The sequence below is a fragment of the Rutidosis leptorrhynchoides genome, chromosome 9, assembly GCF_046630445.1.
Source record: "Rutidosis leptorrhynchoides isolate AG116_Rl617_1_P2 chromosome 9, CSIRO_AGI_Rlap_v1, whole genome shotgun sequence".
Classification (NCBI taxonomy): domain Eukaryota; kingdom Viridiplantae; phylum Streptophyta; class Magnoliopsida; order Asterales; family Asteraceae; genus Rutidosis; species Rutidosis leptorrhynchoides.
The window spans coordinates 263,708,235-263,720,538 of NC_092341.1; the positions used below are offsets into that span (position 1 = coordinate 263,708,235).

A 12,304-nucleotide genomic window follows, 5' to 3' on the forward strand; every position below is an offset into this window, starting at 1 on the left:
CATAGAAACTTAGTAAAATAAGAAACTTTCTAAAAATGAAAACTTTATAAAAATAGTAACTTACTAGGAATAGAAACTTAGTAAAACAAACACATACTTAAACTTAAACATGGGCAAAACACTTAACTACTCTTAAATGTCAATAGGTTGACTTTCCTGCTCACTCGTTCAACTCTTTATTCCAAGGAATAACTCTCTCTCTACTTACTAAGGTGAATTCATAGCCCCTCTTTATTGCTAGCAAACTTACTTACTTTTACTTGGGGTGAGACACATGCTGTTTTTACTTTTTACACTTTAGACACAAGTACCAAACTGTTAAACTATGCTATACTCGGCTATGTCCGACTAAGTCCATACAGTGATATTTTTAATTGCTGCGGCATGCTTAATTATTGGGGGTAGGCCTATCGGGAGTAACGTCCCCGATACATTTGACCAAGTCATTGTATTACTTAATAATGAAATTAAACCGACAAGGACAGACACAACTTGTCATGGGGCAAAACTTGAACGTTTAGTCTAAATATCACGCATTGGCATAACTTTTTGATCCTGCGGGAGATCAACTTTACAAACTAAATCTTGTGGTCTAAAACAACGACAAACTTTTTGTTAAACCTATGAACTTCACTCAACCTTTTTGGTTGACACTTTAGCATGTTTTGTCTCAGGTGCTGTTTGATTCAAGCTCTTATACTTACCGCTTATGTGATGCTACTTGGACATAGGATCAAGAGATATCGCATTTATTACTTCTGCATGTGAACATTTACGATATTGTTATTCCTGTCATTGTAACAACATTTCATTTTCCGCTGCGTACTCATTAAAGTTAAATTCATCATTTAGTATTGTTCTCGTTTATTATAATATGTTGGTATGTTTTGATATTAGTGACGTTCCTTCTAGACCATATTGGGAGGACGTTACAGATTGGTATCAGAGCATAACCAGGCTGTTATAGAGAACCAGGATTGCATTTTTATGTGTGCCTTACTTGTTAGCTAGGGTGCCTTAGCAATCTAGGAAACTATAACCTTTCCTGCCTTAGAATTAAAGCACTTAGGATTGCCCCATAATCTTAACGATTTTGCTTTAATAAACTTGACGTAAAGATTCTATTCAAAATATCCTTTCTAATGTTAGGATGTCTAATTATCATCAAACGACCAAAATGAATCTTTTCAAGCCAACCGAAAAAGATACTGAAAGGTCTTCCACAGAAAGACCAGTCCAAAGTCCACCTTATGGCTTTGGTGGTCCTCCCTCACCAAATTATAGCCCAAATACTACTTTAAAGTTACATGGGTCTCCTGAATACTATCCAACCCCGAGGAATAAAGACAAGAGGAAATGTCTTGAAGAAACTGGGTCGTCAAAGAAAAGATCCCGATCTCCTTTCTACGATGAAGTTGGTGCCAAGTACGAGCTCATGAATCTGTGAAAAACTACCGATGACCTAATTCGCCATATTGCAAGGATCGATTTTCAAATGAAGGAAAAAGACCTAGCGATCAAGAAGCTCATGGAGAAAAATGCTGAACTAAAGAAAGAGATAAAGTTGGTGAAGTATGAAGGTGATAGAAATACCCGATGGGGGAAGAAATCTCTCTCCTACCTAAGAGAAGATGTTGACCTTAGATTGAAGATGGAGGAAAACCGCGTGAATAATCAACTTTCTATAAGGGACCACAAGTACCATGTAATCAACAATGAAGTTTCTAACCTTTATGATAATCTCTAGTTCCTGCATGAGAAACAAAAGGCGAAGAATGAGAAAGTTGAGAAGTTTATGAAGAAGGTCGAGGACGAGAAGAAGGAATATGAATCTTAATATTCTTTAGTTATCTTTCTATTTTCCATCTATGTAAAGGCTATGCCTTAAAACTATTTCTATTTCCGAATCATATATTAAAAGGCTTATTTAATGCCTAGTTCCTTAATAAAATAAAGTGTTTTATTTATATCATGTGATATTAATACTTTATCTTATTCCTACTTGTAATTGCTCAAATTTGTTAACTTATCCGACTTATGTTCACTTTTATGTAGTGACATCATAGTTCGTTCAGCTGCACCTACCGTTAACAATGTTGTGTTAACTACTGAGCAATTCCAACAGTTACTCGCTGCCGCCCAAGGCAACGCCCAAGCTAACCATGCTAATCCACAACCGAAACCTTGTTCCTACAAGGATTTTTCAAACTGTCATCCTCCTGCATTTAAGGGGACTGAAGAAGCTGTCGAACTAGTCCGTTGGTTCGAGAAGATGGAATCTATTTTCCGTATTTGCAACTGTGGTGATAACGATCGAGTAAAGTATGCCACTAGCTCATTGGGTGGCAATGCTTTAACTTGGTGGACTGCTCATGCCAAGTCCGTAGGAATTGATAATGCTAATGCAATTCCATGGGATGAACTCAAAAGCATGATGGTCAACAAATTCTTTCCTCGAAGTCAAGTTCAGAAACTTGAAGATGAGTTCTGGGAACTCAAGGTCAAGGGTACTGACATTGAGAACTATACCAATCATTATCTGGAGCTTTCTACTCTATGTCCTGAAATGTTTCCTACTGAAGCTAGAAGAATTGAGCGGTATATTGAAGGTCTTCCTGAGGATGTTCAAGGGAATGTTATTGCTGCTGAGAAGGTTACTTTGGATGCTGTGATTCTCATGGCACAAAATCTCATGTTGGCCAAGAGAAGAAGGGCGTCGACCAATAAGCAAGTTGAAATCAAGGGTAATGATGGTAAGAGGAAGTTTGAGCCATCTCAAGGTTCGGCTCAGAATGATAATAAGAAGCCTGCGGATGGTACAAGGTCGAATTATAAGGGTACTTATCCTTTCTGTATTCATTGTGAGAGGCATCACCCGGGGAAGTGTACTGCGGTTTGTGCGTTGTGTAAGAAAGTGGGACACCTTGCTAAGACTTGTAAGACTCCTCTGAAGGATAAGGCTATTGTTCTGGCCAAAGCTCCTCCTACATGCTATACTTGTGGAGAGAAGGGACACATTAGTCCGAATTGTCCTAAGAAGAAAGATAATCCCGCTACTGGAGCTAATGCTACTACTGCGAAGGGTCGTGCGTTTGTTATTACTGCTGCTGAAGCCCGAGATGAAGATGAAGTTATCACGGGTACGTATCTTGTCAATAATTTCTATGCAAATATTTTATTCGATACTGGTGCCGACAGAAGTTACGTGTCTAGTGATTTTTGTACCTTATTTGCTGAAAAGCCTCAACCCTTAGAAACTAAAAGATTAGTAGAAGTAGCCAATGGAAAGGTCATGCAAGTCGATAAAATCTATAAAAACTGCAACCTAATCTTAGCCGATAAAGAATTTAAGATAGACCTTTTGCCGGTCAAACTCGGAAGTTTTGACGTCGTAGTTGGTATGGATTGGTTACGTCCATTACATGCTGCTATCATGTGTTACGATAAAACTGTTAATGTTCCATTGGGGAATGGAGATACTCTCATCATCCAAGGTGAAAAGAGTGGTTCTAATCTCAATATCATCTCCTATATCAAAACCCGCAAATACCTTATGAAAGGTTATCCAGCCATTCTAGCCCACGTTAAGCTGATCGAATAGGAAGAGAAGTGTATTGAAGATGTACCAGTGGTTAGAGACTATCCCGATGTGTTTCCCGAAGATCTTCCTGGTCTTCCACCTCCTCGACAAGTTGAATTTCAAATTGATTTAGCTCCCGGTGCTGCTCCTATTGCTAAAGCACCATACCGTTTAGCACCTTCCGAAATGAAGGAACTTTCCAACCAGCTCCAAGAACTATTGGATAAAGGTTTCATTCGTCCAAGCTCGTCCCCATGGGGAGCTCCTATGCTATTTGTTAAAAAGAAGGATGGTACGTTAAGGATGTGCATTGATTACCGCGAACTTAACAAGCTTACTATCAAGAACCGTTATCCGTTGCCACGTATTGAAGATCTATTCGACCAACTTCAAGGGTCAAGTGTTTATTCAAAGATTGATTTGAGGTCCAGATATCACCAACTTAGAGTCAAGGAATATGATATTCCTAAGACTGCTTTTCGCACTCGTTATGGGCACTATGAATTCTGTGTCATGCCTTTTGGTTTGACCAATGCTCCTGCCATTTTCATGGATCTCATGAACCGTGTCTGCAATCCTTATCTCGATAAATTCGTCATTGTTTTCATTGATGACATTTTGATCTACTCCAAGAGTGAGAAGGAACATGAGCAACATCTGCGCGTGATTCTTGAACTCTCACGAAAGGAACAACTCTACGCTAAGTTTTCTAAGTGCGAGTTTTGGCTCAAAACCGTACAATTCCTCGGACACGTTGTTGATAGTAATGGAATACATGTCGATCCAGCTAAGATTACCGCTATCTAGAACTGGGAGATACCAAAGACTGCGAAGCATATTCATCAATTTTTGGGACTTGCCGGTTATTATCGGAGATTCATAAAGGATTTTTCCCTTATTGCCAAACCTCTTACGAAGCTAACTCAAAAAGGGAAGAAGTTTGAGTGGTCCGAAGAACAGGAATCTGCTTTCAAGATTCTGAAAGAGAAGTTGGCCACAGCCCCGATTCTATCTTTACCTGAAGGTATTGACGATTTTGTTGTTTACTGCGATGCCTCAAAGCAAGGCTTTGGTTGTGTTTTAATGCAACGTGAAAAGGTTATTGCCTACGCATCTAGACAGTTGAAGAAACACGAGGAGAACTATACCACACACGACCTTGAGTTAGGTGCCGTGGTATTTGCATTAAAGATATGGAGACATTATCTATATGGTACCCAGTTTACGGTGTACACTGACCATAAAAGTCTTCGACACATCTTTGATCAAAAACAGCTGAATATGAGGCAAAGCCGATGGCTCGAGTTATTGAACGATTATGACTGTAAGATGGAATATCATCCTGGCAAGGCAAACGTAGTTGCTGATGCCCTTAGTCGAAAAGATGATGTTAAACGTGTTCGTGCCTTAAACCTGAAAATCAAATCAAATCTTATATCACGAATCTGCGAAGCTCAACTGGAAGCTATTAAACCAACACTTATCGAAGGTGAAGGACCTATCGGTTTCGAGAACCAACTCCAAGTGAAAGCTAATGGTACACGGTACTTTGGCAACAGAATTTGGGTTCCTCGCTTCGGTAATCTCCGTGAACTAGTCTTGAATGAAGCGCATAAGACTAGGTATTCTATTCATCCGGGTTCCAGTAAGATGTACCACGATGTGAAGGAATTCTACTGGTGGCCTAATATGAAAGCCGACATTGCTACTTATGTTAGTAAGTGTCTCACTTGTTTGAAAGTCAAGGCTGAACATCAAAAGCCTTCTGGTCTGTTGACACAACCCGATATTCCGCAGCGGAAGTGGGAATGTATCGCTATGGACTTTATTACTAAATTGCCCAAGACTTCTAGTGGCAATGATACTATATGGGTCATAGTAGATCGTCTTACTAAATCTGCTCATTTCTTACCGATCAAGGAGACCGACAAGATGGAGAGATTGTCACAACTGTATATCAAAGAAATTGTCTCTCGTCATGGTGTTCCTATATCAATCATATCCAATCGCGACAGTAGATTCACTTCCAGATTCTGGAAATCCTTACAAACTGCTCTTGGAACTCAACTCGACATGAGTACTACTTATCATCCGCAAACCGATGGTCAAAGTGAACGAACCATTCAAACATTGGAAGATATGCTTCGCACTTGTGTTATCGACTTCGGCAAAGGCTGGGATAGACATTTGCCTTTGGTTGAATTCTCTTACAATAATAGTTACCACTCAAGTATTAAGGCTGCACCTTTTGAGGCCTTATACGGACGAAAATGTAGATCCCCACTGTGCTGGGATGAATTAGAGGACAGACAGTTAACTGGTCCTGAAATCATACACGAGACAACCGAAAAGATAGGTCAGATTAAGAAACGAATAGAAACTGCCCGCAGCCGACAGAAGAGCTATGCTAATAAAGGTCGGAAAGATTTGGAATTCCAAGTTGGTGACAAAGTCATGTTGAAAGTATCCCCTTGGAAAGGCGTCGTTCGTTTTGGTAAATGAAGCAAACTAAGTCCGCGTTTTGTTGGACCCTTCAAGATTATTGAAAGGATCGGACCCGTGGCTTATCGATTAGAATTACCTGCTAAACTTAGCAGTGTACACAATGTATTTCATGTCTCGAATCTTAAAAAGTGTCTCGCTGATGACACTCTCGTTATTCCTTTGGATGACATTCGCATTGATGATAAAATGCACTTCATATAGGAACCCGTAGAAGTCATGGACCGATCTGCTAAACGCTTAAAACAAAGCACCATACCTATTGTTAAGATCCGTTGGAATTCACGACGTGGCCCCGAGTATACCTGGGAACGTGAAGACCAAATGAAACAGAAATATCCCCATCTCTTCTCAACCGCTGATGCATCCGAGAAGTCTACCTAAAACTTCGGGACGAAGTTTTTATTAACGGGGAGGTACTGTAACAACCCTTACTTTTCGACTTCTAAATTTACTGAATTAACCCTAGGGTTATATGTCTGACTATATGTATTAAGGATTGTTATATACAATTAAATATTGACCGAATAGTAATTTTTAGTCAACAATGTACGCTTAAATAAATAATATATTATTAATTTATATAATTTGACATAATTTAACTAAGTATATAAACTTTGTATCACTTTTATTATTTAGTTAATGTATTATATATTTAACTATATAATAAATATAATTATATATAAATGTAATAATATTTACAAACTTACTAAAACTATAATTTAATAATTAAAATCATAATTATTATTAAAAATACAAAATACAGAATTATTTATTATTTTTATGCAAAATTTGTATTTATTATTTAAAAAAAATAAAATAAAATAAAATATTATTGACAAATATTCTTGGAAAATCATTAAATCAATTTGTTTATTTATATAAAAAAATCCTTAAAATAAATGGAAAAAAAATAAATAAATAAATAAATAAATTACTTTTTTATTAAAAATTGTAATGGAAAAACTATTTTTATTATTTTATTTTGTGCATTATCCCATGACCTAACATTTAATACTTTTTAATTTTAAAATCCCATTAAGAATTAAAATATTTCTTTTTCTTTTAATTCTTTTATTCTTTTTACCTAATTTTTTCAAGTATAAATACCTCTCATTTCTCATTCAAACTCACACTAAAATTTCTTTCATTCTCTCTTTGAAGAATTACTACTAGTAAGTATTTTTTTCTTACTTTTTATTTTTTTTACTTTTTACTTTTAATTTTTACTTTTTACTTCGGTTATTATTTTTACCGAAACATGTAAATAATGTTATAAATTATATGCAATTAAAAATAAAATAAATAACATGTATACACTATTACTATTACTAGCACCTATAACCAACTACTTATATTGTAACATAAAAATATTTTGGGATATGTATTAGAGATGTATAGATCTTCGAACTTTCTTGACGAATGGTTTCTATGAGATTCTAGGCAGAGGGTTTGGATTTCCGATTTAAAGGGTCCTATGGCTCACGCCCCTAGATCTAAATTAGCCATTCGAAGGAAAAGGGGTGATTGGAAGCTTATCTAATACGACAAGTATCCTAAAATGGAAAACACTTATAAAAGTAGAAACTCTCTAGTCATAGAAACTTAGTAAAATAAGAAACTTTCTAAAAATGAAAACTTTATAAAAATAGTAACTTACTAGGAATAGAAACTTAGTAAAACAAACACATACTTAAACTTAAACATGGGCAAAATACTTAACTACTCTTAAATGTCAATAGGTTGACTTTCCTGCTCACTCGTTCAACTCTTTATTCCGAGGAATAACTCTCTCTCTACTTACTAAGGTGAATTCATAGCCCCTCTTTATTGCTAGCAAACTTACTTACTTTTACTTGGGGTGAGACACATGCTGTTTTTACTTTTTACACTTTAGACACAAGTACCAAACTGTTAAACTATGCTATACTCGGCTATGTCCGACTAAGTCCCTACAGTGATATTTTTAATTGCTGCGGCATGCTTAATTATTGGGGGTAGACCTATCGGGAGTAACGTCCCCGATACATTTGACCAAGTCATTGTATTACTTAATAATGAAATTAAACTGACAAGGACAGACACAACTTGTCATGGGGCAAAACTTGAACGTTTAGTCTAAATATCACGCATTGGCATAACTTTTTGATCCTGCGGGAGATCAACTTTACAAACTAAATCTTGTGGTCTAAAACAACGACAAACTTTTTGTTAAACCTATGAACTTCACTCAACCTTTTTGGTTGACACTTTAGCATGTTTTGTCTCAGGTGCTGTTTGATTCAAGCTCTTATACTTACCGCTTATGTGATGCTACTTGGACATAGGATCAAGAGATATCGCATTTATTACTTCTGCATGTGAACATTTACGATATTGTTATTCCTGTCATTGTAACGACATTTCATTTTCCGCTGCGTACTCATTAAAGTTAAATTCATCATTTAGTATTGTTCTCGTTTATTATAATATGTTGGTATGTTTTGATATTAGTGACGTTCCTTCCAGACCCTATTGGGAGGACGTTACATAAGTCAAACCATTTGAAGTAAAATCTGTACGACATGATAACAACAAAGCTAACAATACACTACATCATGTAATAATCATCAAGGGCAAGCAAACAATAACACTAAAACATCACATTAATAGCAACAGTATCAACATAAATTGTACATAAAAAAATTATTGTTTTCACCATCTTCTTAGTAACTAATCTTTCATCTTTAGTAACTTACAAAATTGGTAATTCATTTTAAGTCAATGTAGGCTAATTTGTTCGTCAATAAAAACATAAAGTGACATACATGTGGTGATGTACGTAATTACACACAAACACTTTAAAACCAATAATAGATATTCAAAAATTACACTCAAAAACTTCAAAACATTGCAACTAAGGTGTAAGAATAATATCCGAAAAACACCAAAAACTTTATAATATTCAATTTTATAGAAACCCTAACCCTATTTGTAACCCTGAATTGATACAAAAGATGATTATTAACGTACCATCTTGGTATAGAACCATCAATTATTTGAGATTGATTACACACCTGCAATGAAAACCTAACAATTTTGATAATCTGATGAAGCCCAAACGATTTTGATCTAATCCAATAGATGTTTAGATCCGAGTTTGATTCATTCAGCGATGAAAAAACCGATCAATGTTGAGATTAGACAGGAAAAACTTCAGAAAATAGATAATTTTTGTAACCCTAGGTTTTTTTATTCTACAATTGGTTTTTGTGAAGAAGATTGTAGATGAATTGCATATGTAGATTAGCAATGAAAGGGTGTTTTTTAGGAACTGGTTGTGGTTTATGATATATGAAACCCTAAAAAATGGGTCGATACCCATAATAAAATTTGAACGTCCGTTTACACATCAAAACGCGTAATTTTTAGAGTTTAATTTTAATTAAGTAAGATTAATTAACATAATTACATGTCAGCAAGTAAATGAGAGGATTAAGGAGCTGCTGACACATGGGATTAAAGTTCACGATTTATAATATGTAATAGATAGATAGATTACAGAAAAATTGACAAATGATCCTCCTTGTTTTATGCCCCTTGTATAGTTGTATACTAGGTTTTGAGCCCGTACTCAAAAATCATTTTAAATGAGTCACTTATTTTATGACGCTTGATGTTCATTTAAAAACTATATTTGTGGTTGCGTTTAAGAGGGACATATCGACCCAATAGCTTAAGTGTGATAAATTTAAGTACCTACTATGACGACTAACTTTATGTAAGTTAGTATAAACTATAATATTACAATTATAGTTTGTGAATACATTTATGTACAACATTAAGACATCCTGCCATCTCTGACAGTAAAAATTTAATAGTCTGTAAAGTCAGTCGAGTTTTCAAAAATAAGTTCATACTTTAGAGGTTAGAAAAGAAACATACAAATATATTAAATAAAGTTTATGATTAAAATTTATTGCCTGGTGTTCTTCAACCTTCTCTCCAACAAAACAATTTTATAACAATTTTCTTTGTTTCGATTAAGTAATATAGTTCAAGGAAATACCCACCAAAGTAATTGTGTACAAACATTTATATTTAAAGAGGCTTACATTGATCGGTAAAAGATCATAACACCCATATTACATGAAGTCATAATGTAAGTATATAGATATGGGTATGGGTAGCTACCCAAGTATTCAACTATTTGCATCAAGGCTGTGATAAATTACATAAGGGACAAATAGATAATTGCTTTAGCAGTCTATATTCACAAATGTAGCAGTTGAGCATTACAATGCACCAAACTTTGTCTATCAATTATCTATATATATCTCATAGACAAAACTCTGTAGCACTATTCATCAATAATAATCATGAATATTTTCGTCATTTAATTTTTTTTTGTCTCCAACGATAAAAAAACAACTCTCATAAAAGAACTAACCCTTCAATGTTATCAAAAGATGTCAAATTTTTTTTTTTTTTACCAAAAAAATCAACTAACCTTTTTTTTTTATTTCCTTTTCTTCCTCAACGATAAAGGAGTCAACTTTCATAAAAGGAACAACCCTTCAATGCTACCAAAAGATGTCGAAAAACAATCTTTTTTACAAAATAGATCAAATAACTTTTTAAAAAAAAAACGAACGCTAAAAGAAGCAACTTTCACAAAAAACCAACCCTTCAATGTTAGATGTCGAATTTTTTTTTTTTTTTTTACAAAATAGATAAGACTTTTTTTTTTTTTTTTTAACTCGCATTCAAAACGGAGCCCCCGGCGCTAAGCGAGGGCTCCACAACTAGTTCATTACCAATAGAAAAAAACCGGAACCCATATAATATGCTCTCCCCCTAATTTCTTCTGCCCGCAAATAGAACTTACAAATATGATTCACATTAGAAAGTTAATGATTAGTAGAAAGTAATATAACATCAACAAATATAAGTTAAATCAAAGGACGAGAGCACCTGTGTGTTTGCAATAAGATCAAGATGTGAAAAACACATCATAATAAACAAAACATTTTAATGTAGTTCTTATGATGTACACCAATACAATTAGTTATAAAATATCTGTAGTCGTTGTTGACTGATATATCTGCTCATTTTCTTCTACACATTCATGTTCAATCAACTTATTATTCAGAGGTTAGAGGGATTTAGAAATGTGTGATTAAGGTATGTATGTTAACTTTTGATCAACAGATCTGTTTATGGGATTCAAAGTATTTACAGTAGACATATTTGTTTTCAAATAAGATTTCCAATTCTTTCCCGAATATATGGAAAGTAAGTCCTAAATTAATGCATATTAGTTTGTTGTCCATTACAAATTTTTACGGAGCAGTTCTTTTTATCTATAGTTTAAACATACGGGGAGTTATCAGGCCCACTACTCAATCCATTTATCCCAATTATTATCGTTATTTTATTCATTTATTTAATTTAATTGGGACTGATCATAAACATTGAGAACTTGACAACTGTAATTTACACATGGCATTTGATGCTAATAATACGGTTATAATGACAATTAGGCTAAAATAAACTCTCTTTAATATAAGTATATAGATAATATAATATACCGTATATTAGCAGCAGGGTGGACTAATGTTTGTAGGGTGATCATCCAACTTCGTTATCCAACTGCGTTTACTTGTTAAATCAACGAAAAAGGTAGATAAAGACTGAAATATGTCAATAGCAACATGGCCCAAACAGAGAGAGGTATCATGGATCCAAAGATAAAGACTAACAAATCATTAGGACTGGCCCAAAACATTAATTAGGACCTAGGGGCTAGGGTTAGTCAAGCAAAGCCCACAACTGCTGCATAATTAACAGTTATTAAAAAAAATGAAACGCCGTTGCCGGGGATCGAACCCGGGTCACCCGCGTGACAGGCGGGAATACTTACCACTATACTACAACGACTAGTTAGTTTAATAAAGTTTTGATATCGGTATTTAACTGGATTTATATATTCGGATGTGGAATTGTATTTAGCATGACTAGAATTATATTCCAATCTCATATTGAAAAAATAATTGATAAAGGTTATGCCAAAAGTAATTACACACATTACTTTTTTTTTTTCCATTCCAATCGATTAAGATAGATTATTTCCATTTTAGACTCAAGTGATCCAACTCGCTATGGTGAGATGATTAATTTAGAGGTGACAAATCGCAAAAGCAAGTTGTCAGGGGTCATGACGAATTTAGAAATAATAGTCAC

At 34.8% G+C, this 12,304-nt stretch overlaps 1 non-coding gene across 1 annotated transcript; it reads right to left on the bottom strand.

Moving 5' to 3' along the window:
* Positions 1-11,929: 11,929 nt before the first annotated feature.
* Positions 11,930-12,001, bottom strand: TRNAD-GUC (transfer RNA aspartic acid (anticodon GUC)). The gene has a single exon. It is a non-coding gene; the product is annotated as a tRNA-Asp (tRNA).
* Between the last annotated feature and the right edge of the window lie 303 nt (positions 12,002-12,304).